Source organism: Trachypithecus francoisi, unplaced genomic scaffold, assembly GCF_009764315.1.
Source record: "Trachypithecus francoisi isolate TF-2019V2 unplaced genomic scaffold, Tfra_2.0 Lachesis_group8, whole genome shotgun sequence".
NCBI classification, from domain to species: domain Eukaryota; kingdom Metazoa; phylum Chordata; class Mammalia; order Primates; family Cercopithecidae; genus Trachypithecus; species Trachypithecus francoisi.
In genome coordinates, this window is record NW_022681473.1 from 85,554,298 (window position 1) to 85,581,458 (window position 27,161).

Sequence of the window (27,161 nt, forward strand, 5' to 3'; positions counted from 1 at the left end):
CTACTACAAAGACACATGCACACGTATGTTTATTGCGGCACTATTCACAATAGCAAAGACTTGGAATCAACCCAAATGTCCATCTGTGACAGACTGGATTAAGAAAATGTGGCACATATACACCATGGAATACTATGCAGCCATCAAAAAGGATGAGTTTGCATCCTTTGTAGGGACATGGATGCAGCTGGAAACCATCATTCTTAGCAAACTATCACAAGAAGAGAAACCAAACACCGCATGTTCTCACTCATAGGTGGGAACTGAACAATGAGATCACTTGGACTCGGGAAGGGGAACATCACACACTGGGGCCTATCATGGGGAGGGGGGAGGAGGGAGGGATTGCATTGGGGAGTTATACATGATATAAACGTCATGCACATGTACCCTAGAACTTAAAGTATAATAAAAAAAAAAAAAAAAAAAAAGGAAGTCAGGAAAAAAAAATAAATAAATAAAATGAGAATGAGAACGAAAAAAAAAAAAAAAAAAAAAAGAAAGGGAAACCAACCATGTATCTGTAGGGGCTCTGGGACTGTAGCCCAAAGCAGCTAGCTCCAAGCTCTAAATTCCTTTGAAGTCAGTCTCTATGAAACACCATTGGGAAAATTCTGGGACCCTCCAACATCATTGAGTAATGATGTATTTTTCTTTCTTCCTTATAAGAAAAATTAAGGTTAATGGACTGTTGCCATTGTTCTTGAGTAATTATAATAGGAGTAATACTTTTTATATTAAAAATGTTATTTTATCTCTTGCCTTGGTCCACTCTCCAACATCCATCTACTTGGGAGAAAGTTAGGACTTGCTGGAGTAGCCATAAAAAGATAAACATTGAATTAAAATTCCATTTCTGACATTAAAAAATAGGATTGTGCTGCAAGACCGGGAAGACTTGCAAGCAAGCTATTGAGAGAAGACTTCCAAAATTCCTTTAGCTTGAACTTTAGCCTCTCAAAGCCCAAGCCTGGAGGCATCAGTGCATAGTTTTCTCAGCCTGATCTCCACCTAAGGCTTGACCAGAGTTGGAAGTAGGAGGAAGAAAAATACAACTTTAGGGAAAAACCACTCTTTCATCCTAGAGTGATGATAGGAAGGAAGAGAGAAGGTGAGGATCCAATGGCATCCATATACATCCTGTGGATGGAAGTTGAAGAAGGGGCAGTGCTTTGGACTGAGCAATACTGAGGACAGAGCTGTCCATCACCAGCCTGGTCTGCAGCCCCATCAAAGTAAACTGGGTGGTACAGAAAGGGGAGGCAGAGAGAGGACTTTGGGGTCAATGTTTCTGGGTCATCCATGGCTTTTGTTGGAGAAGCCTTGGCAAGACAATAGCTGAGAGCTTTGATTGAAGGGTTTGCTATGGTAGGAATTTGAGTGATAGTCACAGAGAATCACCAGATAGATCTATGACACCTGCAGGAGCAATGGAGAGGTCAAGATAGCCTCAGAGTTATAACTAGGAATGCATCAGTCTAGAAGTTACCCCAGCCTCAGACTCCAGACTCAAATGCTTTCAGAGTATAGGTGGACAAGGGATATCACCTCAGAGATCAGAGGAGAAGAGGCCATGAGGCATGAGATGTCAGCTGTTTTCCGCTATTGTAAGCATGCTTGGGCAGGTAATGGAGAGGCTACTTATATCACAGAAAGACTTAATACTACCTGAAAGTTCTGCCTTAAATTATTAAAATTATTGAATCAGACTAGGCTTAAGCCAGAATATATGTTTAGCTAATAATGTTTCCCACTCACCATGAGTAGGATCAGGAAAAGTCTGTATTAGTTACAGGTAAAATAAAAATACGTGTCCCCCTCACATCCAGTTTTGGATATGGTTGACTTTTGCGACCATGCAACACAAATGACTCCCAGATTTTGTGAACATGTAGAAAATACCTCTACTGCCTCATTCATACGCCCTCAACGTACTCTAGAGGTCACAGGCAGACAGTTTCCAGGCCTGTGGATATCTTCCCATGTCTCTTTGCTTGATGGCATTTGAACAGCCATGAAATCATGCTCAGTTTGAGTAGGGCAGGACAGGCTAAAAGCCTGAGGAGCAACCCTGAGCCAGCGAGGAACTGGTGTTTGTGGATAATAACCCAGCTTTCTCTCCCCTCGGTGGGACAAATCTAACTTATGTTCTTGTGGCTGCTGTGAAAATACAGCCCTCAGATCTCCACCCCTGCATCTCCTTTGCAGTGACAGGGTCCCCCAGATGACTGTTCTGCTGTGCGGAGCTTATGCCTATGGGTCAGATATTCCATAAGCCCTGGCTAGTGGTGCTACCTGACGCTCTTTGGGCTGGAAAGGCAGATCCATACCCAGAATATACATCTGTCCCTGTGAGGACAAAGCACTGGCCTTTTCAGAATAGAAGGCCCCAATATAGTTGTCTTACACTGAGATGGTCTCTTGGAGCAGTAAGGATATATCAGAGGCTCAGCCTTGCTCACTGTTGCTAGCAGGTTGGACAAGCAGATGCAGCAGGAGCTAGCGGTTTGGTAAGTGGATGTCACTTGTTGGGCCCACATGTAACTTTGTGCCATTGGCCACTCCATTCATGTGTACAAAGTGTCAGTTCTAGAGAGACTGATAACAAAGGCTGGCTAACTTCAACTAGCTGAGTCATTTTGTCTGCTGGTTATTCTTCATGTCTTCCATGGTGGATACTTTCTGGCAGATGTTTATATATAAAACAAAATCTTTATACTTCATGCCCACTGCATACACCCACCCACATGCCTCTACCCCACACCTCTTTGTCCTTAGTTTTCAGCACTTTTCATTCCAGACCCCTGATCAGACATCAAAGCCATTGACCACGAACGAAGAACCTGCATGTGTTTTCACCTCAGGCCACTTCTCCTTACACACAGAGTGGATGGCCAGATGCATTGCTCACAGCTTCACCCATTAAGAAGATTGTCCTCTTCTCCACTGTCTTTCAAGACCACCCTTGAATGTGGCTATAATACAGCTGCTTGCACTCATGTATCAAGCTGCTGTGAATTAAGCTCAGCCTTATCCCTCCTCTGTCAGCTGGTTTTATGGGACATTCTTGACCAAATATATGTGAGCTGGTACAACTGAGGCAGTGACATAGGAGTCTGGGCTACCTGCTGAGACAGATACTCAAGCCCACATATCCTGCTCAGGCTTTATACTGAACATACGACTTCCATCTTCCAATAAATAAATGCTGTTTGTCTGACTTTGTGACTTGGAGAGGTCCAACAGAATTCACCTCATAATGGACAGTTCCAGTGCTACAGTCACTTGATGCTCCATACTCAAGTATTCTGTCTTTACCAGGGAAATATTCCAGATGCTGTTTCTCAAAAGACATCATCCTTTGCTATAGATGGCAAGGTTGTGATTCCCTCCCTGAAGCTGCCATAAGCTCCATGCTAGGTCTTTTCCCACTACAGGAACCTCCAACACCACAGAGACTGTTCTATCCTAAGCCAAAATGGTAGGGCTGCTTGCTCAGCAATTTTGGCTTGCTGCAGAGCCCCTTTCTGTTCTAGACCCAAAGCTGGCAGCTTCATCAAGTGAGTGGAGTAGTATCCCTAGTTTGTGGAATACTCCAGATTCCAAAGAGGTCTGATTGCTGCTGTTTTGCCTTCTTTGTGGTACAGGACAGATGATGCATTGATTCGCATTTTACTTTGGAGGTCATATCCCTTAACCCTGCACTCCTAAAAACTTCACTGAAGAGACAATTTTTCTGAATCTTCATAAAGTTCGTTACTCATTCTCTGCAGCTCATGTATCTTAGAAGACCTCAAACAAATGAGTCACTTTTGCTTGTCTTCTGTGAATAGCATGAGGTCATCCACATAGTATATTAGTGGTAATCCATGGGATGTTCAGATTGTACGTATCTCTTATGAATATATCATGACAGAAGATAGGAGACCTAACATATCCCTGAGGCAAAACCCTGCAACTTCAGCCATATGATCCAACAGATCTTATGAATATTGCTGTCTGTTCTACATGAAGGCAAAGTCTTTCTAATCCTTTTTTCTAATTGGAATAGAAAATAGCACATATGTCAAATCAATGGCTATATACCATGGATTAAAGGCTTATTAATCTTTTCTAGCTACAACACATGTCTGGCACAGCAGCTGCAATTGGGGCTACTACTAGGCTATGCCTTCAGTGAATTGGTTATGCCAATGAATTCATTCATTCTCTGTGATCCATCTGGTTTCTGCAGGAGCCAGACTAGCATATTAAATGGAGACATGATGATTACCACCACTCCTGCATCCTGTAGCTTTTTAATGGCGATCCTAACCTCTGCTGTGCCACAGAGGATGTAATATTGCTTTTGATTTACTAACTAGGCCAGGGTCATGGGCAGTTTCATAGGTATCTACTTATACTTCCTCACTGTAATAGCTCTTACCCTACAATGTAGTAGCTCTTACCCTACAAGCAAATGACCTAATGTCAGGGTTATTCCAACTGCCCAGTATATCAGTTTTAATTATACACTCCAGGCTGGAGAAACAGCCACTAGGTAGGTTCCTGAGTCTATTGAGTCCACTGGGAGCCATATTTTAGTCAGGACTCCATATTACCTGGCTCCCCTAAGCTCTCTTTCTCACACAGGGGCCATAATGTGCATTAGGTCTTCAACTACCTAGGTTGACTCAGACCCTCTGTCCGTTAGTCCTTAAAAAAATCTGGGTACCTCCATTTTCACAATGTACAGTCATCTTATAATAGCTATAAATCCCTTTGGGAGGAAACTCAAAGAATTGTCATACTTTATATTTGCAGTGCCATCATAGGGCCCTGTCTCCTAAAAAGCTGACCTCCTCTTCAGCAAATGAGCTTCTGTTCTGAAAATTGGCTCAGGTCCAGGATCATTGCATTTTACTGAGTCACTTCAGTGTCCTGCTCTTCCACTCATTTGTTCTTTCTTTATTTTTCTTTTTGGTTGTAGATGTTTAGCAACATCTTTGTTGGCTGTTCGTCTATTTTGCTCACATGGATGTTAAGCTTTTTTAACCATCTCCACGATTGCTTCTGTGTCAACCTCCTTGCCTGTCATTATGGTAATTATGGGCTCCTGGCTTCTGGTGGTTGAGTGCTGTACCGGATCTTTATTATCTGAGGACTACATCATTCCCATAGCTATTAAAAACTCGGTGACTGCCTCTCCTACCATCAACCTGCAGAGGATAGCCACCACTGAACTTCTAAGTCATGCTGGTGGCCTCTCACCTGTGCATGCCTGGCAGCCTTCGTGCAAGGTATGTCCTCTGGACCCTCTCATGAAGCACTCTTCTAGTGCATCTTCTGGTCTCACAGAATATATCCATGTCAGGATTCTCACTTTCCTCAACCTTTTTGTTTCTTTCTCTGTGCTCTTTCAGGGCAACTTAGGCACTTCTGCTTCATTCAACATTAGTTATCACTTTTTTCTGAGCTTCAAAGAGCCACCCTAGCAGCAAGTTTATCCCATTCTCTGGGGTTCTTTCTGAGATGTTAAAGCCTATGTCCAAAGAAAGTGCCCCCATATGAATGAATTCTTATTTGTCCAGTTTTACATTCCAGCTCTCTTGATTAAGTACTCTCAAAATTCAATCTCAATGGTACTGCATTTGCTCCTGCAAATGCTAGCTAATTCATGAAAATTCCTAGGTAGAGTTTCTGTCCATCTGTTTCAGGCTCAGCATAGTCCCTCCTGGGTTATGGTGGGGTTTAACCTTAGTTATCTGCCTGACAACCAGCATAAGAGACTGGGGAAACTCCTGAGGAGGGCATTTGTTGCCTTGCAGGAAAGAGGCCTCTGCGGCGTCTTCCACTGCATTGAAATGCTAGCTCTTGCTAGGGATGAATGAACCACCTCTGCAGGCTCTGAGGATATACAGAGGTCTGCAGAACCCATGCCCTCAAAAACCTTCATCCAGATGTCCCTATCCCATGTTTCAGGGTCCCAAAATTCTCCTAACCAGAATCCTAACTTTAAAACAACAGACCTTCCTTAACTTAGCATTCAGATGTCCTTTGATCCCTGTAACCTCATCAGATCTTCAGTCAGCTCTTCAGCTGTGTGTGCTTTCCACTGCTAAAGATGAGTGCTTCTTTGTAAGCTACCAAAAAGGCTTTCTGGCTCTCACATTTAGGCTTTTACTACTTGTCGATAACCTCTTGTTTTTCATGCTCTTTGAGATATCAGTATAATTTAGCAGTCTCTAGCCAACTCCACTGTTGTCGCAGGCATTTTTCCCCAGATCTTTCAAATATGTGAATGGTTGCACCCACAGTGGTGACCTCTTCCACTAGCACATTTTTCCATGTCACCATTGGTGACATTGTTAGTAAATGAGCTGCCACTTTGTGCCTGGGACTACCCAGGCCCCAGTTACCATTCAAGATGGCATCCTCTGTGTCCAGTGAGTACAAGCATGCCAGTCCTGAGGCCTCCTTTTACTGTATGTCTTCTTGGACAACTCTCAGTACCACTGTGTTAATTTAGATTATTTAGGAAGTAGATGATAATATGGGATTATATTTGTAAGATACTTGTTGTGGGAAATGCCCCTGAGGGAAAAGGCTGCATTCATGCTAAAGTCACAATTCACACACATTAGCTCCTAGCCAATGACTAAAAGCAGATAGAACACTAAAGCAAAGCCCATTTCCGAGAGACGTGGATCTCCTCTGGCAGATGACTTTGGTTCCATGCTTCTTATTGGCTGGGCTGAACTTTTCTTAGAGCTGCACTGTAGGCTGAGAGTCATCCTGTGAGATCCTATTTCCTTCTCCTTGTCCTTCACAGGGGTGACACCTCCACTGTGGTCTGAGAGCTCTCCCCACCTCCTCCCACTACCTCCCTTTTTCCTCTCAGAGGCATTTGTTCCACCAAATCTCTTGCATATCTGATGCTATCTTGGAGCCTGCTTCTTGAAGGACCCAGCTAACCCAGGGTTCTCAGAGGAACCCTGATAGGTTTGTCTCACTTGCCCTAATGGTGACTTGATTATTAACACATACTTTATTAGCATTTCTGTCTCCACTGCCTAACTTTCCAACTGTCTTACATGTTTCCCAGGACCTCCCTCCAAGTAAAATACTAGCACCCAGATGCCTGTCTCAGAGGTAGCTGTTAGAGAAACCCAGACTAAGACAATCTCTCCCTTAAAAGATCGCTACTTAAGGAGAAAAAGAACAAGTAATTTCTGTAAATGGTTATTTACTAAAATCTTTTTTATTTTAGTGGATTTTTTCTTCTTTGTGCTCCTTTTAGAGTTATAATAAGCTATATTGGATGTCATTTAAGGTGACAGCCTTAAATCTTCTGCCTTCTAGCAAGTTCATACAGAGACATAACCCCTCTACCCTTTAAAAACCACTGCCTTGCCACACCCATGGCTTTGACTGCAGGTTGTGGCAAACCCTTCTGAACTCCTTCAAAGACCAAGGAACTATGTCTGCTCAGCCACCCAAATCATTTCAATTTCCAAATAAATCTTACCTATGGTAAAAAGCAGAGGTGATCTGTAGCTCTTGAAATCATGAAGTTTCTACTTTATTGTGAATAAAAGAATCTAGTTAAGATGTAGTTTGGAAGTATGTGGAATAAATGGTTATTTTTCACACACATTTAATCCTTAAAATTCTTGAATGTCTTTCATTTTAGTATATTGTTGCTTTTTTAATAGGAAAAATATCCAAAAGGTTACCAATTAAAATTGATATGTCACAAAATATGCTTTGTTTCCCTAAGACTTCATGTTTTCCCTCAAACACTAACGCACATCCCAGCTTGAGAATTGTGGTTTTGTGTTGGAAAGAGTCCCTTGCCCCAAGACCTTTTCTCTGGGGCCCAAAGAGAAAGTGAATTCTTGCCAGTAGATATATGAATGCACATATAAATATAAATGTATGCAGGATATACACTCTGCTTTGTTCAAGGAAGTTTCCAAAGATATATATGTGTATATATATACACACACACATATATAAAAGCAAAATGATGAGAAAAATGGGGGGAAAAAGGGAATAATAAAGCCAGCAGTGAAGTGAGTCTGTGAAATGTATGTTTCCAAGACTTACGCACCGACATGAACAGCAATAGAAAAAGAGAAAATTTAATCAAACCCAGGGCAGCACAAAATGTGAGGGGATAACAGAGAAGAGATTCTCAATAACAACCTAGAGAAAAAGTACATTTCTGAACAAAAAAATAAGTAGTCACAAAAGCTTCTAATAAACTTTCCACAGTTAAGATAGCAAATCCCATTTGATAAAAGGCCTTGATGTTAAATAAATATAGAGCACTCTCAAAGTCGCTATTAGTGAGTCTCGCTAATGAATTCTCAATTAAAGCCCTACTTTCTGCTACTGTCCTTAAAAAAACACTTGAACCTGGTTGAACTGATTAATCATCTGTTTCTTCTTTGATACCTGATGAAAGATGGGTTCATAATCAGAATAAGTATTACCCGGTCTGGGATCTTGAAAGTGTCATACTCGGTTGGTCTACCTCTCCCTCTGTCCACTGGGATGAGTGGTGGGAGGTGGTTCCATCTTGGCAGTAGAACAGCAATGCCAGTGTTCTACAGAACTGGCACCTGTACAGGGATGCTGAGCTTATTGTGGTGCCAGCTTTGCATGCCCCACTACCTTTGTCCCTAATTACAATTTGCCTTTAGCTATGCATTTATAATAAAGTGTCCTGAAACACTGAAGCATAACAAGTTTCAGGAGAAATTCTGGCAGGAGTACAGATTGGCTCTCTGTGGCATATACAATACCCCAGGGGTGGCAGGTGAGGCTGTTAGAAGGATGAAAAATCCAGCAGTGTGTTTGTCAGTCTTTCTGACAGGAAAAGACAGTGGCTGCTCAAGGCAAAACACATTAATCATTTATAGAGACTCAAATTCAGTCTTCTCATCTCAGAAAATGGCACCAGAACCTACCCAACTACTTAGGCTGAAAATCTGGGAGTCATGATTCCTTTTCATTCATTTTTTCTCCCTCATACACCATATCTAAACCACAAGCATGTCCTGTCTTCTGTATCTCTGAAATCACCCTGAGTCCAAGCCCTTCTCTTTGCCTCTGCAGATCTCACCATGATACAAGCACTATCTTTTCTTACCAGTCTACTAGAACTACCTTCTCGATGGTTACTCTGATTCTTTCTTACTCCCTTAGGATACATCTTCTTCATCTTCTGCTAGTTGTCTTATTGAAATGTAAATTGGATCAAGTCACTCCTCTGCTTAAGAACATCCTTTCAAATAATATCCATAGTTCTCACCCTGGTTTACAGTACTCCGCAAAAATCTCACTTCTGCTCTACTTGCTGAATTCATCTTCTGCCCCATTTTTGCCATATTCTAGACATACAGGGGTTTTTCCCCAAGATTTTCCCCATTTCATAGCCTTTGCACTTTCTATTGCCTCTGCCCAGATCTTCCCATCTAGAAATTTATTCAAATATTGCTTCTTTGCCCAAGACTTTATTGATATACTTGTCCAGAATAATTTTCTATTATCCTCTTTGATTCTCTCTATAGCCCTTACCACTAACTGAAATCACCTTACTCATTAATTTGCATTTATTTTCTGTCTCTTCTCTGTTTTTCTGTCTAGAAAGGAGACTCCAAGAGGCCAAGTTTTTAGCTCCAAAGCAGCCTGGATCAGTACTTGAGACATGATAGGCACCCGAAACACATTTGTTGAATGCATGTATGAATAAATGAATGAATGATTCAATTAATCAACTGGAGCTCTGTTTTTAATTCTCTGACAGAAAAAAAAAAAAAACTCCTATCATCTTTAATTTAGAAGATCTAACATGGTGATCAGAGTAGCAATGTGATATTTCTGGGACAAGTCCTTTGGGGTAAAATTTTAGTGATGGATGAAATCATTCAGATAATTTGAAGGAAAGAATGAAATTTCAGTCAGATCCCCATAACAGGATAGAACCTTTCATGGACTAACAGGAATATGCTTATGTACCTCCAGGATCAGAGCCTGGGATGGAAAAAATGATATAAATGAGTCTTTTCCTCCTCCTGATCCTTGCCCTCTACAGAAGAGGAGACATGGGTGGATTCCCTAGGAAACAGATTCTGAGATAGAATTGGACATCACTGTGATCTAAATGTTTGTGTCCACCCAAAACTCAAACATTGAAGCCTAATTACCCATGTGATTATGTTTAGGAAATGGGGACTTTGGGAGGTGATTAGGCCATCAGGGTGGAGCCTTCATGAAAGGGATTAGAAAGTCTTACAAAAGAGGCCCAGAAAGTTGCCTGGCCTCTCCCACCAGGTGGGGACACAACCTGAAGGTACCATCTTTGAACCAGAGAGCAGCCCTTACCAGAAACCAAATCTGCCAGTGCCTTGATCTTGGACTTCCTGGCTCCTAGAACTATGAGAATTAAGTTCTTGTTGTTTGTAAGCCACCTAGTTTAAGGTATGTTTTATAGCAGGTGGAAAAGACTAGGGTAAATAAGCGGGAGGTTTATTCATTTATTTTTTTAATTTTCCTTATTTTTAATTTTTTTTCTTTTCATTTTCTTTTTTTTTTATTATTATACTTTAAGTTCTAGGTTTATTAAGGAGTGCTATTGGGATCAACACCTGTAGAAGGGAAGAGAAGAAAGAATTGTGTGGAGGGGGAAGTTGAGTTTCATTGATTCAGTTTCATTGGAGACCTCAGCCAACCCTAAAGGGAGTTTTGAAGCTGGACTGACCCTTCAGCGTTGTCCTGAAGGACAAGGAAGCCAAGTTTTTGTGTTTCTACTTGGAGCAGTCATTAAATGCGAGCTGCTCTGAAAAGGGGCACAACTTTGCACCAAACAGCCCTCTCAGGCAGAGATAATCCCCATAAGGGATGCTGGGTGTCCCAGCTAGCAGCATTCCCAGCAGCTGGGAGGGTCAGTTGGTCATCCCTATAGGGGAATATAGGCAACGCATCGCCATGTCCATCAGAGACCCAAATCCCAGAAAGGACTGAACTTAATCCTCTCTCACCAGGCACAGAAGGAATGAAGAATTTCCGCTCCCTGCTTTAAACCAACATTACAGAGACACATTGCAGTCTGGGGACATCCTAAAATATGACATTTAGCAGCTACTTTTTTTTAAACTTTTGTTTTTCTTTAAGAATATAGATGGAATTTTTCTTACCTTTCAGTTTTAGAAGTATCATCACCCCTGCCAGCTTTGAGATTGACAAATAAAAATTATACATATTTAAGAAGTACAACATGTTTTGATGTATGCATCACAGTCAAGTTAACTAACATGTCCATCACCTCACATAGTTACTGTGTGTGCATGTTGGTGTGTGTGTTAAGAACACACACCTAAGATCTATTCTCTCAGCAAATTTCAAATATACAAAATATTATTTCTAAACTATAGTTACTATGCTATATATTGGATATATTGGGTCTCCAGGACTTACTCATCTTAAAAGTGAAAGGGCTGGAGGCTGAGGCCATCAGATCACGAGGTCAGGAGTTCGAGACCAGCCTGACCAACACAGTGAAACCCTGTCTCTATTAAAAATACATAAATTAGCTGGGCGTGGTGGCAGATGCCTGTAATCCCAGCTATTAGGGAGGCTAAGGCAGGAGAATCGCTTGAGCCTGGGAGGCGGAGGTTGTAGTGAGTCGAGATCACACCACTGCACTCCAGCTTGGGTGACAGAGCTAGACTCAGTCTCAAAAAACAAACAAACAAACAAACAAACAAACAAACAAACAAAAAACCTGAAAGGGTTGGATGATAGGGAAAATGGGGAGATTTGGGTCAAAGGGTACAAACTTCCAGCAGCTGCTTTTAAAAAGAAAGGCTTTGTTCTTGTTTTGTGTTTTTTGGTTGTTGTTTCTGTTGTTTTTGTTTATTTTAGCTTGTTGTTTTTCCCTTTAGGACATAGAAAGTATTTTCTCTTTGCTGTTTCAGACTGTAGGTAAGCTCTTTTCAATCTAAATCCATACCTTTTTTTTATTATTGTACTTTAGTTCTAGGGTACATGTGCACAACATGCAGGTTTGTTACATATGTATACATGTGCCATGTTGGTGTGCTGCACCCATTAACTCATCATTTACATTAGGTATATCTCCTAATGCTATCCCTCCCCCATCCCCCAACCACATGACAGGCCACAGTGTGTGATGTTCCCTGCACCGTGTCCAAGTGTTCTCATTGTTCAATTCCCACCTATGAGTGAGAACATGTGGTGTTTGGTTTTTTGTCCTTGCAATAGTTTGCTGAGAATGATGGTTTCTAGCTTCATCCATGTCCTTACAAAGGACGTGAACTCACCCTTTTTATGGCTGCATAGTATTCCATGGTGTATATGTGCCATATTTTCTTAATCCAGTCTATCATTGATGGACATTTGGGTTGGTTACAAGTCTTTGCTATTGTGAATAGTGCCACAATAAACATACGTGTGCATGTGTCTTTATAGCAGCATGATTTATAATCCTTTGGGTATATACCCAGTAATGGGATGGCTGGGTCAAATGGTATTTCTAGTTCTAGATCCTTGAGGAATCGCCACACTGTCTTCCACAATGGATGAACTAGTTTACAGTCCACCAACAGTGTAAAAGTGTTCCTATTTCTCCACATCCTCTCCAGCACCTGTTGTTTCCTGACTTTTTAATGATTGCCATTCTAACTGACATGAGATGGTATCTCATTGTGGTTCTGATTTGTATTTCTCTGATGGCCAGGAATGATGAGCATTCTTTCACATGTCTGTTGGCTGCATAAATGTCTTCTTTTGAGAAATGTCTGTTCATATCCTTTGCCCTCTTTTTGATGGGGTTGTTTGTTTTTTCACTTGTAAATTTGTTTGAGTTCTTTGTAGATTCTGGATATTAGCCCTTTGTCAGATGAGTAGGTTGCAAAAATTTTCTCCCATTCTGTAGGTTGCCTGTTCACTCTGATGGTAGTTTCTTTTGCTGTGCAGAAGCTCTTTAGTTTAATTAGATCCCATTTGTCAATTCTGACTTTTCCTCCATTGCTTTTGCTGTTTTAGACATGAAGTCCTTGCCCATGCCTATGTCCTGAATGGCATTGCCTAGGTTTTCTTCTGGGGTTTTTATGGTTTTAGGTCTAACATTTAAGTCTTTAATCCACCTTGAATTAATTTTTGTATAAGATGTAAGGAAGGGATGCAGTTTCAGCTTTCTACGTATGGCTAGCCAGTTTTCCCAGCACCATTTATTAAATAGGGAATCCTTTCCCCATTTCTTGTTTTCGTCAGGTTTGTCAAAGATCTGATGGTTGTAGATGTGTGATATTATTTCTGAGGACTCTGTTCTGTTCCATTGGTCTATATCTCTGTTTTGGTACCAGTACCATGCTGTTTTGGTGACTGTAGCCTTGTAGTACAGTTTGAAGTCAGGTAGCGTGATGCCTCCAGCTTTGTTCTTTTGACTTAGGACTGTCTTGGCAATGCAGGCTCTGTTTTGATTCCATATGAACTTTAAAGTAGTTTTTTCCAATTCTGTGAAGAAAGTCATTGGTAGCTTGATGGGGATGGCATTGAATCTATAAATTACCTTTGGCAGTATGGCCATTTTCATGATATTGATTCTTCCTATCCATGAGCATGGAATGTTCTTTCATTTGTTTGTGTCCTCTTTTATTTCATTGAGCAGTGGTTTGCAGTTGTCTTTGAAGAGGTCCTTTACATCCCTTGTAAGTTGGATTCCTAGGTATTTTATTCTCTTTGAAGCAATTGTAGCTTGATGGGGATGGCATTGAATCTATACATTATCTTTGGCAGTATGGCCATTTTCATGATATTGATTCTTCCTATCCATGAGCATGGAACGTTCTTTCATTTGTTTGTGTCCTCTTTTATTTCATTGAGCAGTGGTTTGTAGTTTTCCTTGAAGAAGTCCTTCATATCCCTTTTAAGTTGGATTCCTAGGTATTTTATTCTCTTTGAAGCAATTGTGAATGGGAGTTCACTCATGATTTGGCTCTCTGTTTGTCTGTTATTGGTGTACAGGAATGCTTATGATTTTTGCATATTGATTTCATATCCTGAGACTTTGCTGAAGTTGCTTACCAGCTTAAGGAGATTTTGGGCTGAGATGATGGGGTTTTCTAAATATACAATCATGTCATCTGCAAACAGGGACAATTTGACTTCCTCTTTTCCTAATTGAATACCCTTTATTTCTTCCTGCTGCCTGATTGCCCTTGCCAGAACTTCCAACACTATGTTGAATAGGAGTGGTGAGAGAGGGCATCGCTGTCTTGTGCCAGTTTTCAAAGGGAATGCTTCCAGTTTTTGCCCATTCACTATGATATTGGCTGTGGGTTTGTCATAAATAGCTCTTATTATTTTGAGATATGTCTCATCAATGTCAAATTTATTGAGAGTTTTTAGCATGAAGGGCTGTTGAATTTTGCCAAAGGCCTTTTCTGCATTTACTGAGATAATCATGTAGTTTTTGTCTTTGGTTCTGTTTTATGCTGGATTATGTTTATTGATTTGTGTATGTTGAACCAGCCTTGCACCCCAGGGATGAAGCCCACTTGATCGTGGTGGATAAGCTTTTGGATGTGCTGCTGGATTCAGTTTGCCAGTATTTTATTGAGGATTTTTGCATTGATGTTCTTCAGAGATATTTGTCTAAAATTCTCTTTTTTTGTTGTGTCTCTGCCAGGCTTTGGTATCAGGATGACGCTGGCCACAAGGGAGGATTCCCTCCTTTTCTATTGATTGGAATAGTTTCAGAAGGAATGGTACCAGCTCCTCTTTGTACCTCTGGTAGAATTCGGCTGTGAATCTGTCTGGTCCTGGACTTTTTTTGGTTGGCAGGCTTTTAATTATTGCCTCAATTTCAGAGCCTGTTATTGGTCTATTCAGGGATTCAACTTCTTCCTTGTTTAGACTTGGGAGGGTGTATGTGTCCAGGAATTTATGCATTTCTTCTAGATTTTCTAGTTTATTTGCAAAGAGGTGTTTGTAGTTTTCTCTGATGGTAGTTTGTATTTCTGTGGGATCGGTGGTGATGTCCCCTTTATCATTTTTTATTGCGCCTATTTGATTCTTCTCTCTTTTCTTCTGTATTAGTCTTGCCAACAGTCTTTCAATTTTGTTGATCTTTTCAAAAAACCAGCTCCTGGATTTACTGATTTTTTGAAGGTTTTTTGTGTCTCAATCTCCTTCAGTTCTGCTCTGATCTTAGTTATTTCTTGCCTTCTACTAGCTTTTGAATGTTTTGGCTCTTGTTTCTCCAGTTTTTTAAATTGTGAGGTTAGGGGGTCAATTTTAGATCTTTCCTGCTTTGTCTTGTGGGCATTTAGTGCTCAAAATTTCCCCTATACACTGCTTTAAATGTGTCCCAGAGATTCTGGCATGTTTTATCTTTGTTCTCATTGGTTTCAAAGAACCTCTTTATTTCTGCCTTCATTTCGTTATGTACCCAGTAGTCATTAAGGAGCAGGTTGTTCAGTTTCCATGGAGATGAGTGGTTTTGAGTGAGTTTCTTAATCCCGAGTTCTAGTTTGACTGCATTGTGGTCTGAGAGACAGTTTGTTTTAATTTCTGTTCTTTTACATTTGCTGAGGAGTGCTTTACTTCCAACTATGTGGTCAGTTTTGGAATAAGTGCTTTGTGGTGCTGAGAAGAATGTATATTCTGTTGATTTGGGGTGGAGAGTTCTGTAGATGTCTGTTAGGTCCACTTGGTGCAGAACGTAGTTCAAGTCCTGAATATCCTTGTTAACTTTCTGTCTTGTGGATCTAATGTTGACAGTGGGGTGTTAAAGTCTCCCATTTTATTGTGTGGGAGTCTAAGTCTCTTTGTAGGTCTCTAAGGACTTGCTTTATGAATCTGGGTGCTCTTGTATTGGATGCATATATATTTAGGAGAGTTAGCTCTTCTTGTTAAATTGATTCCTTTACCATTATGTAGTGGCCTTCTTTGTCTCTTTTGATCTTTGTTGGTTCAAAGTCTGTTTTATCAGTGACTAGGATTGTAACCCCTGCCTTTTTTTTGTTTTCCATTTGCTTGGTAGATCTTTCTCCATAAGCCTATGTGTGTCTCTGCTTGTGAGATGGGTCTCCTGAATACAGCACACTGATGGGTCTTGACTCTTTATCCAGCTTGCCAGTCCGTGTCTTTTAATTGGAGTATTTAGCCCATTTACATTTAAGGTTAATATTGTTATGTATGAATTTGATCCTGTCATTATGACATTAGCTGATTATTTTGCTCATTAGTTGATGCAGTTTCTTCCTAGCATTGATGGTCTTTACAATTTGGCACATTTTTGCAGTGACTGGTACCGGTTTTTCCTTTCCATGTTTAGTGCTTCCTTCAGGAGCTCTTGTAGGGCAGGCCTGGTGGTGACAAATTCTCTAAGCATTTGCTTGTCTGTAAAGGATTTTATTTCTCCTTCACTTATGAAGCTTAGTTAGGCTGGATATGAAATTCTGGGCTGAAAATTCTTTTCTTTAAGAATGTTGAATATTGCCCCCCACTCTCTTCTGTCTTGTAGCATTTCTGCCGAGAGATCTGCTGTTAGTCTGATGGGCATCCCTTTGTGGGTAACCTGATCCTTCTCTCTGGCTGCCCTTAACATTTTTTCCTTCATTTCAACTTTGGTGAATCTGACAATTATGTGTCTTGGAGTTTCTCTTCTTAAGGAGTATCTTTGTGGTTTTCTTTGTATTTCCTGAATTTTAACGTTGGCCTGCCTTGCTAGGTTGGGGAAGTTCTCCTGGATAATATTCTGCAGAGTTTTCCAACTTGTTTCCATTCTCCCTGTCACTTTCAGGTACACCAATCAGATATAGATTTGGTCTTTTCACATAGTCCCATATTTCTTGGAGGTGTTGTTCATTTCTTTTTACTCTTTTTTCTCTAAACTTCTCTTCTCGCTTCATTTCATTCATTTGATCTTCAATCACTGATACACTTTCTTCCAGTTGATCGAATCAGCTACTGAAGCTTGTGCATTCATCACATAGTTCTTGTGCTATGTTTTTCAGCTCCATCAGGTCATTTAAGGACTTTTCTACACTTGTTATTCTAGTTATCCATTTGTCTAATCTTTTTTCAAGGTTTTTAGCTTCTTTGCAATGAGTTCGAACTTCCTCCTTTAGCTCAGAGAAGTTTGATCATCTGAAGCCTTCTTCTCTCAACTCGTCAAAGTCATTCTCCATCCAGCTTTGCTCCGTCACTGGCGAGGAGCTGCGTTCCTTTGGAGGAGGAGACATGCTCTGACTTTTAGAATTTTCAGCTTTTCTGCTCTGTTTTTTTCCCCATCTTTGTGGTTTTATCTACCTTTGGTCTTTGATGGTGGTGACATACAGATGGGGTTTTGGTGTGGATGTCCTTTCTGCTTGTTAGTTTTCCTTTTAACAGTCAACACCCTCAGCTGCAGGTCTGTTGGAGTTTGCTGGAGGTCCACTCCAGACCCTGTTTGCCTGGGTATCAGCAGTGGAAGCAGCAGAACAGCGAATATTGCTGAACAGCAAATGTTGCTGCCTGGTTGTTTCTCTGGAAGCTTTGTCTCAGAAGGGTACCCTGCCATGTGAGGTGTCAGTCTGCTCTTACTGGGGGATGCCTCCCAGTTAGGCTACTCGAGGATCAGGGGCCCACTTGAGGAGGCAATCTGTCTGTTTTCAGATCTCAGACTCTGTGCTGGGAGAACCACTACTCTCTTCATAGCTGTCAGACAGGGTCATTTAAGTCTGCAGAGGTTTCTGCTGCCCTTTGTTCAGCTATGCCCTGCCCCTAGAGGTGGAGTCTACAAAGGCAGGCAGGCCTCCTTGAGCTGAGGTGGGCTTCACCCAGTTTGAGCTTCCTGGCTGCTTTGTTTACCTACTCAAGTCTCAGCAATGGCGGGCACCCCTCCCCCAGCCTCGCTGCTGTCTTGGTCTTGCAGTTCGATCTCAGACTGCTGTGCTAGCAATGAGCGAGGCTCCATGGGTTTGGGACCCTCCGAGCCTGGTGTGATATGTAATCTCCTGGTGTGCCATTTGCTTAAGACCATTGGAAAAGTCCAGTATTAGGGTGGGAGTGACCCGATTTTCCAGATGCCATTTATCACAGCTTCCCTTGGCTAGGAAAGGGAATTCCCTGACCCCTTGTGCTTCCCAGGTGAGGTGATGCCTTGCCCTGCTTTGGCTCATGCTCGGTGGGCTGCACCCACTGTCTGCACCCACTGTCTGACAAGCCCCAGTGAGATGAACCCAGTACCTCAGTTGGAAATGCATAAATCACCCATCTTCTGTGTTGCCCATGCTGGGAGCTATAGGCTGGAGCTGTTCCTATTTGGCCATCTTGGAACCACCCCAATCCATGTCTTTAAAATTGAATCTTCTCATTAAAGTGACTCTCTTCCATCCATACTAAGCTAGGTTCCTTCAGGTTCTCTAGGAGGACCAAACTAATTACAGGAGTTGACCTGAGAAAATCTATGATGAGTATACTTCTAAAGTTCTGATAAAAGGAAGTAATTAAACCAACCTGCCTTACTCATGTTATTTGCTCTACTCTTTTTCTTAAATTCTCTCTTATGTCTCTGACAAACAATTCCTATTTCGTTGGACCTTAATCTGTAATGTGTTTTAGAATAAGCTAGTATGCTTTGGAAAACAGATTGTTGGACCCCATTCCCCATAGAGTCAGAAGATGCAAGTAGGACCCAAGAATCTGCATTTTAGAAAGCACCCCAAGACCAGGCGCAGTGGCTCACGCCTGTAATCCTAACACTTCAGGAGGCCGAGGTGGGTGGATCACAAGGTCAGGAGATCAAGACCATCCTGGCTAACACGGTGAAACTCCTTCTCTACTAAAAATACAAAAATTAGCTGGGCACAGTGGCATGCACTTGTAGTCCCAGCTACTCAGGAGGTTGAGGCAGGAGAATGGCATGAACCCGGGAGGTGGAGGTTGCAGTGAGCCAAGATCGTGCCACTGCCCTCCAGCCTGGGCAACAGAGCAAGACTCCATCTAAAAAAAAAAGAAGCAGCAGAAAAGAAAAGGAAAGGAAAGAAAAGAAAAGAAAAGACACCCCAGATGATTTCTGAGGTAGGTGTCCCAGAGACTACACTTTGAGAATCACTAACTTATTTCATAGGCTGGCAAACACTATTTTACTAATGAAACAACACTCTCAGTGATGGATTCTTATGAGCAATAAAAAATAATGTAATTTGAGCAATAGCTTAAAGACAAGGCTTTTGCCTTTCACAACTCCCGGGGACTCCATTCACAAAAACACAGTGGAGTCATGCTCTAGAGGTTCCATTCATGTTGTATTCTCTCCCCTGAGAATGGTGCTGCTAGACTGGTACAAGAGGTGGCTCCGTCAAAGGAAATACAAACATCTCAGCATCAATGAAATGTCTGCATCTTCACGCAACTGCTGTAAACACTGGTTTCTTTTTATGTAGAGAACGGCAATGATGATTCTCTCATCAGTAAAGTTACAAGCCTGTTCCCAGTTCCAGGTGTAGCCCATTCCCCAATACACTCCAGGGAAAGAAAATCTTTTATCTCCACCCCACCCAGTTCACACCATGTTTCCCAGAACATAAACTCTTCCCAATTTCTCTCCAGAGGCACCCTGAACCATGCTGCCATCTTACCCGGATGAGTTGAACTTCTCCTTTAATGGAGGTGAGAAGCAATTCTTTGTATTTTCTTTCTCTTAAGCTATTCACTCAAACGTTTCTCAGTTAGGGACTGTTTCCTCTAACGGGCAACCTCTAGCTTCTTTGATGGGTCAGGCGCTTTTGAATATTTGTAAACCATCAAACAAAACACGACATGTTGTGAATAAGGTTACACAGTTTTACCACAATTATAATGTGCCCAACCTAAGGAAACTGTTTCCTGCCTAGGGTTAGGTCAAGAAACGAACCATATTCACATTCGCTATCAAAAGCTCCATTCTGAAGAGCAGCTGTGTAAATTAATCTCTCTTTTGATCAAATAAGGAGCCTTTGTATTTGTACAAACAGATTTCTAGGAGATATGATTGTGTATTTGAAATCCATCAGATACTGTATCAAATGTGCTACTTGCATGAACTCATTTAATTCTTATTAAAAACTCCAGAAAAGAATTAGCACTAGTCTGCCCAGTCTATAGATGAGGAAGCTGAGAAACAGTTACTTTTTGGAAATCATATAGCAAGTAATTTGTGAGGGCCACAATTTGTACCCAGATCTGTATGATTCCAGAATCATAATTAGCCACAAAATTATACTTTCTAAAACAAGAATGCAGCCTATATTGTGAGATTTTGTTTTCAGATATCATGAGGTTTCACCTGCCCCTAGGATATCTTTTCTCAGTCTTGCTTTTTAAAAACTCATGTTATGCAAATTACTTGCGTTGGGACCGTATTATTAGATAGCCATCATTAAAGCAGAAATATAGCCTGAGAGCAACAAGGCTTTTTCCCCCTCTACACACAAGCACCACTAGAAAACATTCCTGGAATAGTTTAGGAAATAAATCGGTCTAATCCTAAAATGCAGAGAATCGGTGGCCTCAGGAAAGGGGACTTAGGATTACTGGTCAACTTTGATTAGAAAATGAAAGGAAAGTTCTGAAGATTAAATCATTGATTAAATTTCACTGAACATCTCTGGGCAAGTATAATTAGCAAACATGCTTTTAGAAGTAGAATTAGAGGAAGGGACACATAATGTCAAGTCAGGAGATGTGCTGCCCAGGACACATTTAGCCTACTTTACTAGTCTACATTTTACTTCCTTCTTTACAATCTTCTTTCTAATTGGACATTCAAAAAGGAACACGTCATGCACAGCTTCAAGCTTTCCAAAGGATTGCCAGTGAGCCTCTTTCTCCAGATTTGGCAATTAAATGCTTAGTGAATACTTAGAATGTGTCCCCACCCTCTGGTAGACTACTCCTCCATCGCATTTTATCCCCTATGCTGCTTCTCCAAAACTCACATTATTATCTGAAACCATATCCTACTATGTTGTATTACATTATGTTTTACCGTGCTACTTATTTATTTCTTTATTATATGTCTCTCTGTCTGGAGAGTAGATTCCATGAGAAATAGCTTCATCAACTTTGTTCACCCCTGCATTACTAATTTGTAAAATGGTCTCTGAAATATACTAGGCATTCAATACACATTTGTTAAATGAATGAATCTGCTGTGGTATGGACTGCTGTGATAGATATTGAAGGAGTTAATATGTAGCATTATTTAGTGCTTACTATCTCCTAGGCCTGTTCCACACACTTCATATCGATTAACTGCTTTAATATTCATTACATTTCTATGAGGTAGATATCATTACTAGCCTCATTTTACAGATAAAGAAAGTGAAATATAGAGAAGTTAGGAAATGTGCTCAGTGTTGCTTACCTAGGAAGTGTCAAAGCCACACTGGAACGCAGATCATCTGGCTTCAGGATTCTGTTAAACATTATGATAAAATAAGACAAGACACTACCGATTTGAGAAGAAAAGTCTTGCCCACACAAAACTATAAAGAAGTTCATAGTGAATAACAAATGAAGGTATAATCAATACGTTTTCTAGGGCTGAGAGGAGAGAAGGTTCCCAGAAGACCAAAGTTGTTGAGGAAGGGCTCATAAAGAATCTGAGATTTTGACTGGTTCTTGAGTAATGTTTTGGCTAGTGATGAAGGTCTCTTATCACTGAGGCCCCAGTGATTACAGTAAAAAAAAAAAAAAAAGCAAGTTTCAGTAAAGACGTAAAGGACCCGTGATTCTATGACACACAGATATCTTTTTGAAGGTTCTGTTTACCTTGGCTTTAATATATTTACCGATGTTTATAAGAAAGCAGGGAAACACGAGAACAAAGAGTAAGGGCATGATGATGTCATTCTTCTGAGATGGTTCTGGAGAGGACGGCATTGCTTCTGGGACACCAGTAGCCCAGAAGTCAGGAATTCCTCCTGGAGAAAGCAGGATTATCAAGAAGCAATCACTCTGCCTCCCTACTCTGTCTTCTGTGATGAGAATTGAGCTATTGATACCAGAGTGTTTAGAAAGTCAGAGCTTTCTTGATAAAGACTCATTTGCACTGGTTGGGAATTTCCCCAGTGAAGTCTAAATTTCAATACCTGATTCACCACTGATTGCTGTGATGATTATCAGGATGTCAAAAATTGGCATTGCTGTCACTGAGAACTGGGTTGCTCATTTTCTCCTGGTTTGGGGTCTTCGAAGTCATCTGAAGCATTACAGGGTTTCAACGAGCTGGAAAATGTGTGAGAAAACAACATCCAAGGCGTGGCTCCCATTTTTGACATCTGCATTCAAGACTGGGCCACAAGACTCCAGTGGTGGTGTTTTCAGTCCCTGCTATTCATCAGGGCAGCAGTATTCGTGATTCAATGAGCTATGCATCAGAATACTTTCTCTAGAAAATTGGTTTTTGAAAGTGCCTAGTGGGTATGACTAAGAGGTTTTGTGCACTGGAGTTTCAGTTGATGTTTGTATTTTTTCTTATTATGACTTGAAGGAAAAAACCAGAATCTAAAATTAGCCCTTGTTTTTTCAACTTGGAACTTCATAAACACATCAGCAGTGGTGTGTGTGTGTGAGTGTGTGTGTTTTGCAATGAGCAATATTACAATTTCTTGACATTTTCATTGCTGTTTCTTGACATATTTAGTGAGGCTTTAAAGGTTTCTTTAGAGAGAAAAAAAGGAAAAAAACGGCTATGTTCCAAATCACCATATGTTTCCAATTGCAAATTCAAAAGCAGAAGACAGGCCTTAACTTAAGCTGTACAGCCTTTTGTGGGGGTTATGGTGCTGGGGAGGTAGGTTGTCTTTTTACCTTTATTTATTAGAATTTCAGTGTTACCCAATGACACAAAAGAAAAATAAAGCATTTAGCAAATATTTGTTGAGTGCCATCTATGTGTAAGACACTGGGTCAGGGAGGGTGCAATCTAGTTGGGGATACAAAATATTAAAGAAAGCAAATGTTCAAAACAGGATGATAAATGGGTAGCTTTTCGCCATAAGTTCTCCAGGAGATCAAAGAGTTAGGAGCTGACCTGGCAAAAGAACGATTCATAGAAGAGGTAAAATTGAGCTGGGTCTTGAAGAAGGATAGTAGGACATTTGAGGTGAAAGGAACTATAGGGTCAAAGTCACAGTGGTGGAGTTATGCGTGCTCATTTAGATTGGTGACTGCATCTGTGAAGCTGGAACTGAGTTTCCATAAGAATGGGGAAGGAATCACGGAGAAAGATGGGAAAATCAAGTAGAAGTCACATTATGATGAACTGGAGTGACAGGCTTGGTGTACCATTATTATTGTTGTTTAGATTTTATTTAGTCCAAACAACAATTACTTGCATTGGGTATTGATTATAAGCCCCATTCTATAGATAAGGAAACTAAAGCTCAAAGAAGCTAAGAAGTTGCCCAAAGTCAAATAATGAATTATTTGGTTAAGCCAGATTTGAACTAAAGTCTGTTGGATTCCAACTCCTCTTAATCTTTCTAGCTTAGGTGGTTAAGCAGGCTTGAGTGATAACTGCTGTCAGCCAGTAGGTGATATTCCAGCAAGAACGATGACTTTTTTAACCAGGATGAGGAAATTGGGATGAGTAAACTAAAGAGCAGCTGCCTAGACCTAAGGTGACCACAGGGCACAGTGGAAGTAGCAAGACCCCTAGAGCTGGCATGCTCTGGATGCATCCTCAGAAGGAACCTCATCCCTTACAGCTGGAGTACTTAGGCTTGGAGTTGGACAGTTCTTCCATATGAATGTCCCTGGCAAGCATTTATTAAAAAACAGATGCAGGGTAGGGAGTCGGAGTAGTTGAGAGCACTTGGAGCCATGAAGGCCAAACATTTCCCATTTGAGTAATTGTTCTCCTCGGAGCTCTTAATAATTTCTAAGACTGAGGTTCTGGAGTTGAATCCAGTTATCAAATGCTCCAAGGCACTGTGAGTCACTGAGGTGATAGAGCGGTAGGGCCTTAGAGGCCACTGTGTTTGCAAGTAACATGTATCTAATTGTAAATAAGATTGTTTCATGTTACAGAAAAACAAAGAGCTGAAGTGGCTTCAAGCATAGCTAGATCCAGGTACTCAAAAAACAAATGTAATTTGTCTTTCTCCATCTCTCAGCTCTGCTGTCCTCAATATTGCTTTAATCTCAGGTCAGTTCTTCAAATGGCGGCAAATATAATTAAGAGCAGCTCCAGGCTTACATCTTTCAGTCCACTTACCCCAAAGACAGGAGGGTGGTGTGATTTACAGAGTACTCCTTCCTCTAAAAAGGCAGAAAGATTCCCAACATTAGGTTCAGGACCCAACTTAAGAGTTAGGAGATGAGCCCAGCTGCATCCAAACTCCATGGTAAGAGAATGAGAAATGTATGATTCTCCAGGGGAAATTAGGTCACTGTTACGAAAAGAACAATGGTTACTGGGCAGCTGTCATGATGATGTCATGATAATGTTGAAGGCACTGTTGGTATGAAGAGTAGAGAAAGAGCAAGAAGAACAGGAAAAAGAGAGTCAGCTACCTGTAAAACAGAGCAGGATTGGCTTCTGGATTTCCTATTTTCTATGGTAGACCTGAGCCTCAGAATATCTTCTCTAGTCCTGTCTCTCGCAACTTCCCTGCTATTCCCTTTCTTCCAGCTTTGCAAAGCACACTAGGCTCCATCACACATCTAGGCCTTTGCACCAGCTGCTCCTCTTTCTGGAATTCAGACCCACCCCACCCACCCCAATATCCACCTGGTAAATTTGTACTTCCACATCTGGAAACATCTCCCAGCAGAACATCAGACATTTTCTGTCTGCTCCCATACCAATTTAACTTTCTTTTTTTTTTTTTTCTTTTCTCCTCCTCTTCCTCCTCCTCTTTCTTCATTTTTCAGTGACCATTACTTTTTGTATTTGCTTTGGGAACAGTAGGCCACCTTGATAGGTTCTAATAGTATATTGAATAAATTGTTTTCTGACGCCATCTGTGAGGGGGCAAGAAAAATGCAACTCTTTCCTTGTAGCTGATGTGTCATTGACCCTACACATAGACATGCATACATGTGAGAATTAATATCAACCCTTATAAAGTCCTATAGCAAGGCCTGTGACCTGATTTTCTGCTCAGTTTTCTCAGAAGCGTAACCCTGTATTCCTCATCGAGCATAAATGTCTTTTAGAGAGATATCAAAATTTAAAATTTTCTAGAACTTTTTAATAAGATTAATTTAGATTCTTTTGTTACTGCTATGGTTCAGTGTTAAGTAACCCTTTGGGTTCCCTTCTAGCCGCATCTGAAGTGACTTGATCCTCCTCACAAAAGCTGCCTAATCAGATACCATAATTCCAAAGACCGTTAGGGCAGGCTTTAAAAGATGGCAGAATATTCCAGGTTCCAGGCTTGTCAGCATGAAAGTCAATAGCCACTGTTAGGTAAGCCAGCTTATTTCACACAAAAGATAGCAGGCAAGCCTTCTTGGGATTAATAATTTTGTCATTATTTTTTACAATGTGGCATATTTAAAATAGGAATAGTCAGACACTTTATAATGCTACTTTATAAGGCCACTGACACCCTCCCAAGCCCTACCTCTTCACTGGCCAGAACTCTCACTTTTTGTAACTTGCAAGAATTGTGACAGTGAGCTTGCCAAGCTCCCAGAATGCAGCAAGTCCTGCCCAACCAGCCTGTCGGAGAGTGAGGTGATTTATAAGCCAGAGTATGAGGGAACCGAAAATCAAAACAGAAGGGAAAGCCTCTGAGGAGGACAGCTGAAAATAGCTTCCTTCACCATTCTGTGATACTCTGGGGCAGGCTTAGCAAATAGCCTGCTGCCTTGCTCCTGTGGAAGCCCACTCCATAGTCACAGCAGGCACTGACAATCCATCAGGGCATTCCTTCTCCCAGGACCTGAGCTGGGGCTCATCATCCTTCTCATCACAGCCAAACACTTCAGGGGGCAAGTGAAATGAAACCCATTCGCCATGGTTTGAATAGCCCTTCCAAAACTTAGGTTGAAACTTGCTGTTGGAGATTCATGTTGCATCCGCAGTGTGGCAGTATTGAGAGGTGTGCCTTTAAGTGGTGTTTGGATCATAAGGGCTCTACCCTCATAAATGAATTAATCCATTCATAGATTGATGGATTAATGGGTTAGCAGGAGAGGAGAACTGATGCCTTTATAGGAGGAAGAGGGACTTGAGACAGCATGTGAGCACCTTCAATCCACTTGCCATGTGATAGCACCACCGCGGGACTCTGTAGAGAGTCCCCACCAGCAAGAAGGCCCTCACCAGATGCACACTGTCAACCTTGAACTTCCCAGCCTCCATAACTATAATAACGCAATCTCATTTCTTATAAATTACTCAGTTACAGGTATGTTGTTTTAAGTAACAAAAAATGGGCTAATACACAATTCTTCTCTTAGAATACTTTTCTATGGCTTTCTTTTGTGTTCTAGTATAAGCTTTTCCTAGTCTAGTCAAATTTCACTAATTCTCTATTAATAATTTCTCCTCTCTACATGCTACTTGAGACTGTTCAGCATTCCACACAATTTAGAATTTATTTGACCTCTGTTTATCCTAAGGTTTTGCACCAACAGTGTAAGGATCTTAATGTGTTCTTCTGCATCCATAGCTTTCACTGTGCCAGCCAGATTACACATGCATAAATAACTTACTGATTGGTTTCGTAAGTTTTGGATGAATAATTTAGCTGCTGAGTAAGGGGGAAGGAAGTAACATTTATTTATCAGTAGCAGTGTGCTAGATAGGATGCTCACTGCTTTACATACATTATCTAATTTAATACTTACTGCAGAACTTTGAGGTGTTATCATCCCCTTTTTTACAGGCTAAGAAACTGAAGGTCAGATAATTTACAACACTTATTAGTATAAAATACACCCCCAGAAGCACTAATAGATTTAAGAAGAGATGGCAGTACTCAAAGAAGCCCCTCAGGAAAAATTGTGATATATAAGACAACTCCATGTGTTCAGAAATGAAATTCAGTTTACTTGGTAAGTTCCATATTCTGATAATGAAAGAGAAAAAATAGTTTAAATCAGAATTGCCATAGAGGCTAGATGGGTGGCTCATGCCTATAATCCCAGCACTTTAGGAGGCCGAG